Raw genomic sequence first — 7,500 nt, 5'->3', positions numbered from 1 at the left:
GGGTGCGCAGCCTGTCCTTCCGCGGGCCTCGGTTCGCGTCTGTTGGGCAGAGCCCCGGTGTCCTGGCTGGCTGCTCGGCGGTATATCTGGAGGAGTCGATTCGCCCCTTTGGGCGCTCGGGCTCCCGGCAAGCGCGCGCGGTTCTTCCCGGATGACGGACCTACCTGGCCCGGCCCCGGACCCGCGCCGCTGTTGGCTCGGGATGCTCTCGGGCGGAATAATCGCTCCCGTCAGCGGCGCTTCAGCTTTGGACAATTTCACGACCCGTCTTGAAACACGGACCAAGGAGTCTAACATGTGCGCGAGTCATTGGGCTGTACGAAACCTAAAGGCGTAATGAAAGTGAAGGTCTCGCCTTGCGCGGGCCGAGGGAGGATGGGGCTTCCCCGCCCTTCACGGGGCGGCGGCCTCCGCACTCCCGGGGCGTCTCGTCCTCATTGCGAGGTGAGGCGCACCTAGAGCGTACACGTTGGGACCCGAAAGATGGTGAACTATGCCTGGCCAGGACGAAGTCAGGGGAAACCCTGATGGAGGTCCGTAGCGATTCTGACGTGCAAATCGATCGTCGGAGCTGGGTATAGGGGCGAAAGACTAATCGAACCATCTAGTAGCTGGTTCCCTCCGAAGTTTCCCTCAGGATAGCTGGTGCTCGTACGAGTCTCATCCGGTAAAGCGAATGATTAGAGGCCTTGGGGCCGAAACGACCTCAACCTATTCTCAAACTTTAAATGGGTGAGATCTCCGGCTTGCTTGATATGCTGAAGCCGCGAGCAAACGACTCGGATCGGAGTGCCAAGTGGGCCACTTTTGGTAAGCAGAACTGGCGCTGTGGGATGAACCAAACGCCGAGTTAAGGCGCCCGAATCGACGCTCATGGGAAACCATGAAAGGCGTTGGTTGCTTAAGACAGCAGGACGGTGGCCATGGAAGTCGGAATCCGCTAAGGAGTGTGTAACAACTCACCTGCCGAAGCAACTAGCCCTGAAAATGGATGGCGCTGAAGCGTCGTGCCTATACTCGGCCGTCAGTCCGGCAGTCACGGCCGGTCCTTGCGGCCGGCCGCGAAGCCCTGACGAGTAGGAGGGTCGCGGCGGTGGGCGCAGAAGGGTCTGGGCGTGAGCCTGCCTGGAGCCGCCGTCGGTGCAGATCTTGGTGGTAGTAGCAAATACTCCAGCGAGGCCCTGGAGGGCTGACGCGGAGAAGGGTTTCGTGTGAACAGCCGTTGCACACGAGTCAGTCGATCCTAAGCCCTAGGAGAAATCCGATGTTGATGGGGGCCGTCATAGCATGATGCACTTTGTGCTGGCCCCCGTTGGGCGAAAGGGAATCCGGTTCCTATTCCGGAACCCGGCAGCGGAACCGATACAAGTCGGGCCCCTCTTTTAGAGATGCTCGTCGGGGTAACCCAAAAGGACCCGGAGACGCCGTCGGGAGATCGGGGAAGAGTTTTCTTTTCTGCATGAGCGTTCGAGTTCCCTGGAATCCTCTAGCAGGGAGATAGGGTTTGGAACGCGAAGAGCACCGCAGTTGCGGCGGTGTCCCGATCTTCCCCTCGGACCTTGAAAATCCGGGAGAGGGCCACGTGGAGGTGTCGCGCCGGTTCGTACCCATATCCGCAGCAGGTCTCCAAGGTGAAGAGCCTCTAGTCGATAGAATAATGTAGGTAAGGGAAGTCGGCAAATTGGATCCGTAACTTCGGGATAAGGATTGGCTCTGAGGATCGGGGCGTGTCGGGCTTGGTCGGGAAGTGGGTCAGCGCTAACGTGCCGGGCCTGGGCGAGGTGAGTGCCGTAGGGGTGCCGGTAAGTGCGGGCGTTTAGCGCGGGTGTGGTCTGCTCTCGCCGTTGGTCGGCCTCGTGCTGGCCGGCGGTGCAGGATGCGCGCGCCTGTGCGGCGTTCGCGCCCCGGTGCTTCAACCTGCGTGCAGGATCCGAGCTCGGTCCCGTGCCTTGGCCTCCCACGGATCTTCCTTGCTGCGAGGCCGCGTCCGCCTTAGCGTGCTCCTCCGGGGGCGCGCGGGTGCGCGGATTCTCTTCGGCCGCCATTCAACGATCAACTCAGAACTGGCACGGACTGGGGGAATCCGACTGTCTAATTAAAACAAAGCATTGCGATGGCCCTAGCGGGTGTTGACGCAATGTGATTTCTGCCCAGTGCTCTGAATGTCAACGTGAAGAAATTCAAGCAAGCGCGGGTAAACGGCGGGAGTAACTATGACTCTCTTAAGGTAGCCAAATGCCTCGTCATCTAATTAGTGACGCGCATGAATGGATTAACGAGATTCCCGCTGTCCCTATCTACTATCTACGAAGGCCGTTATGCTGTCTAACCAGTGGTGGAGTCCACCTATACTGGTAGAAGACGGGCGGCTAAATGTCCGATCTCTCAACCTTCCCGTGGTGTAAGATGTGAGTAGCCGGGCAACCGGTGAAACCAATGAGAGAAGGGCGACTCCCGTGCGGGGTGCAGACGTAGATGCAGAGGGACTGGGCAACCGGTCTCTCCAAGCTGAGTCTCGCACTCTGCTCGCCGTGGGCGCTAAGGTGTCGGACACTTGTGTCTAGTATCCTTGCTCATCGGCGAATGGCACTTGCTCGCTTCTGCGGCGCTTGCTGCGCTTCGGCCACGGCCGGTGTGCGGCGGGCGCCGCTTTTGCTTTTGCTTTGGCGGCGCTTGCTGTGCTCTGGCTCCGGCCGGGGTGCGGCGAGCGCCGCTTTTGCTTTGGCGGCGCCTGTTGTGCTTCGGCTCTGGCCGGGGTGCGGCGGGTGCCGCTTTTGCGTTAGCGGCGCTTGCTGCGCCCCGGCTCCGGCCGGGGTGTGGCGGGCGCCGCTTTCGCGTAAGGACATTTCGCAATGCACTAGCCATGTTGCGTATGTCACCTGCAGAGGTTGCAAACATGTCGGGCACAAGTCCGACTTGTATAGTGTCTCTCTGCGAGGACGTGTTTCCGTCTCTGCCTGTGTGCGCTACGGAATGCAATCCTCACCGTCAGGAGCGAAGTGTTACTGCGCTCGACTTATCGGACGTGGGACGCATCGCTCCAAGACACAAGTGCCACGGGAGTTTATCTTCCCACATGGAGGTACACATGCAGAGGCAGACGGACCAAACTCGGGCCTGTCACGCCGAGCGTGCGCCTCCACCTACTGCGAGCGCTTGTAGGTGTCGGACTCGTAAGTCTAGTATCCAAGCTCGTACGTAGGATGTGCGCTTGCAGCGACGCGTGTCGACAGCTGTCGGCGCGCGGCAGCTGCCTTGTGCGCACGGTGGCGCGTCCCGTGCGGCTCGCTGGTGGTGAGTCCCTGCTGCGGCGCCGGCCTCGCACGTGCTCCGCTCGGCAACTGTCGGGCGGCAGTGCGGTTGGCCGGGGTAGCGGCGGAGCTCGTCCGCCGGCCGGGCTGCGCGCAGGCGCGCTGCTGTGCCGGCTGCGCTGTGCTGGGTCGGGTGCGGCTGGGCTGCGCGTGAGCTGCCGGCTGGCGCGGGGTGGGCGGTTGGTCTCTGACTGGCGGTCCGCTCTCGCTGCTACGCTGGCGGCGGGCGCTGGCCCTGCTGCGCCCGGTTCGGCCGGCCGCGTCCGGGCGGCTTAGCCGCGCCGTCCGGCCATACGCAATGTTGGCTGTGGTCGGTGCAGGCGGTTGGCGCGCAAAGCACAGTGGGGAGTAATGGCGGTCATCGTTCCTGCTGAAGCTGAATCTCTCTCCACAGGGACTTATGCGGAAGCAGGCCGATGTCCACGAGCGGTGAAGGGTGTTCGACTGCGAAGCGTCTCCTGAGTTTCAGAGGATGCAACGCGGACGACGACTCGTTCTCGCTCGGAGGATTCCTTGGCGGACAACTGCGAAGGGGAGGCCGGCAACGGCCATCACGACGCGGAAGTCACCGGGAGCTGCCACAGGAGGTGCGACAGTGTGCTGAAGAACTTGTACACTGGTTCTGATGGCTGCATTTGCCATGGTGGGATCCTGCCCCAAGTCGGCGAAGGCCATTCGCCTTGTCTTGGACTTCAGGACATGCTCCGCCAAGCCGGGGCGTGGTGACATGTCCCCGGTTAGGTTAGATGGGTCCAGACCTCCGAATGTCTGGGGGACCGGCCCGGCACCTGAGTAGGACCGGGTCCTTGGCCTTTGGTGGGAACCTGGCCTAGTAGGGGGCGAAGGACGGAGAGTGAATCCGCTCTCCCGGAATGCGGGTGGCATTCGCCGATAAGGGAGTGGGTGAAAACTGTGGTGGTGTGGCTGTTGAAGAGGACTAGTGCGCTGTACCCATGGCGCGCTAAACCTGGCAGCTCAGTTACTGATAGCTCTTGGTCAAGGGGCGGGACCGGTGAGCGAGCTGCATATAGCCTCCCCCCATGCCAGAGAGGCCGGTCCGGGGCAAGAGACGGGCCTCCACTTTTACACTCTCTAATTAATCAAAATGGCTGAGAATACAGAGAGTGTTAATGCGTTAGATACGAGCGAAGTTTCGAGCGCAGAGAATTTGTCTGTCGCTGAGCGACATTCGAAGTTTTTGAGATTGCTGGATACGAGCATCAAAAATGGTAAGATAAGCAATTATGCTATTAACCATATAAGGGACTTTGTGGCCAACTGGGCAATCGCCCACTCTCAGTTAGAGGGTAGGGTAACGGAATTAGTAAAGGAAAATGACAGACTCAGAGGACAACCAGCCCGGACTTATGCTGCGGTTGCCAGAGCCCCAGTTGCCAAGGCACCGACAGCAAAGGAAACTATACAGGAGAACATTAAAAAAGTTACTCCCACAGTTTTCATTAAACCTAAACCTGGTGATGACATTAAGGCTGTTAAGTCAGTATTCGAGAAGTACATTGATCCTAAGAAGGATAAGATAAAGATAAACAATGTACGTACTGCAAAGAATGTGCTGATAGTTGAGACGGCCTCACAAGAGGACTGTCAAAAGATATTAGACAATGAACAGTTAAGTAATAAAGTGAAATGTGAACCTCCTCGCAAGCGTCGACCTTTGATGTGTCTGTATGACGTGCCTACATTCATGTCAGCAGACAATCTTGTAGACGCAATATATACTCAAAATTTTGATGTAAACATGTCAAGAGGAGAATTTGATGAACAATTCAAGTTACGCTTCAAAGTAGGTCCACGTGAGAAGTTAACAGTACACCATGTGGTAGAAGTCTCGCCAGGTTTATGGAAATTACTAACGAGAGCGGGTCGGTTGTATGTTGGCTACTCTGCGTTGAGCATAAAAGATTACCTGGCGGTACCGAGATGCACTAAATGCCAGGACATTAATCATACTAATAAGTATTGTACGCAACCCGATGTTATATGCGGCCATTGTGGCCTATCTGGACATATCAAGAAGGGCTGTCCTAGTAAGGACAAAGCAGCAGTATGTGTACCATGCAGAAGACGAGGCCGCAAATGTGGAGGACCTAAAGATTGTCCAACCCACCGAATGTTCCTGGATAGACTTATCCAAAGAACAGATTACGGCGATATTTAAAGTGGTACAAGTCAATGCCATGCGCAGCCAGATGGTTGCACATGAGCTAAGGAAAGTAGCGGAACAAGAAGGAATAGATGTTCTGTTGGTACAAGAACCGAACTCCTGTGCGGGTCGGGTCCCTGGCTTTCCAGCAACAGCACAGGTGGTTTCCTCGGGTGGGAACCCCATGAGTGCAATTATAGTATTGAATAAAACTATTAAAACTACGATAGTAAATCAATTCTGTACTGAGCATATTATAGTTGTACAACTTAATCTGCTGTCTTACAGTATGTACGTTGTAAACGTCTACTGCCAATTCAGACATGACATTAAGATTTATCTTGATCAGCTGAATTGGATACTAAGAGTCTTAGCCGGGCAGGCTATAATTGTTGCTCTTGATGCTAACGCTAAGTCCCCACTCTGGCACAGTGATGTACAGGACGGTAGGGGTGCGGAGCTTGTTGATCTTATAATGGAAACACACATGCAAGTACTAAACTTGCCTGGGTACCCCCCGACCTACTCAGGGAGGGCGGGTGCAACATCAAATATTGATGTCACACTAGCAAGCGAGAGGGCAGCACCCCACGTCCATAACTGGCAAGTTAGAGAACACCTGACTGTCAGTGATCATAACTGTATAACATATGAAATAGCGACAACCATCGCTAATGTGCCAGGTGAGTGGGTGGAGCGATTTAATTATGCTCGGACAGACTGGGACCGACTCGTGCAGGTGTTCAGTCCTCCTGAGTTCGGGGAGGACATAGGTAATATTGATGAAGCTGTGGAGGAGCTTGTAAGCTCCGTGCAAACAGCTATTACACTGGCTGTACCTCGAATAGCGAGATACATCTGCAGGGAGTCCACCCCATGGACCCCTGAATTGACTGTGCTTAAACGGTCAGTCAGAAGGGCGCGAAGCAACTATCAAAGGAGCTTTTCCCACGACGAACGACAATACCACCTGCGTATTTATCGTCGTCTGAAGCAGAGATACAAGGATCAGTTAGATACTACAAGGCGCCAATCCTGGGAAAGTTTTGTGAACGATCAGTTAGGAACAGACCCTTGGGGGGTTCCTTACAAAATCGTTCGAGAGAAAATTAGATCGCCCATGATGTTGTCTACGCTACGTGCTGGGGATGGTGATACGACCAAGAACTGGGAAGAAACAGCAAGACTGCTGTTGGACACATTACTGCCAGATGATATCGAGGACGAGGACTCGCAAGAGCAGCGAGTAATTCGTCAGGCGCTCTCGATTCCGTATCTTAACGATACAAACGTGTTCCCCTTCTCAGTAGAGGAGGTAGAAGCAACCATCTGCACCTTTGCAAGGAAGAAGGCGCCAGGTCCTGATGGGATCCCTGTGGAGATCCTACAGGGACTCGCCCACTTGGTCGCCCCGGCATTAAGCCGTATTTACAACATCTGTTTACGGATGGGCTATTATCCACAGAGGTGGAAAACTGCTGAAGTTGTAATTATCAGGAAAGGCCCTGACAAAGATCCATCGTTGGCGAAGTCCTATCGACCTATCTGTCTGCTGGATGTAATGGGTAAAGCGTTTGAGAAGTTGCTGGCTGACCGACTCCTGAGTCACCGAACTCTGCATGGCATGAGTGATAGGCAGTTCGGATTCCGAAAGGGTCGCTCCACTCAGGATGCGATCAATGAGGTTTGCCGGATTGTTCATTCAGCTACATCGAAGTATGTACTGGGCATAATGGTAGATATCTCAGGGGCCTTCGATAACCTGTGGTGGCCGGCACTCTTCTCTCGCCTAAGAGAGATTGGGTGTCCGCAGCTGCTATATGGCTGTCTGAAGGCCTACTGTGATGGAAGAATCGCTAAAATAACGGCTCCAGGAGCCGTTGTATCTAAGAGAGTATCCCGTGGCTGTCCCCAGGGATCGGTGTGTGGTCCCATCTTCTGGGATATCAACATGGAACCATTGTTGAACGTTCTGCAGGGAGAGACTGCAGTTCTAGGAGTCGTTGCTTATGCGGATGATCTCGT

At 55.4% G+C, this 7,500-nt stretch overlaps 1 pseudogene; it reads left to right on the top strand.

The window, feature by feature from the left end:
* Window positions 1-2,334, top strand: part of LOC126197842 (large subunit ribosomal RNA) — a 2,991-nt pseudogene extending 657 nt beyond the window's left edge.
* The last annotated feature ends 5,166 nt before the right edge of the window (window positions 2,335-7,500 follow it).

The sequence above is a fragment of the Schistocerca nitens genome, chromosome 7, assembly GCF_023898315.1.
Source record: "Schistocerca nitens isolate TAMUIC-IGC-003100 chromosome 7, iqSchNite1.1, whole genome shotgun sequence".
NCBI classification, from domain to species: Eukaryota; Metazoa; Arthropoda; class Insecta; order Orthoptera; family Acrididae; genus Schistocerca; species Schistocerca nitens.
Note: the sequence above shows the minus strand (reverse complement) of the source record. Positions and strands in the feature narration are given on the sequence as shown.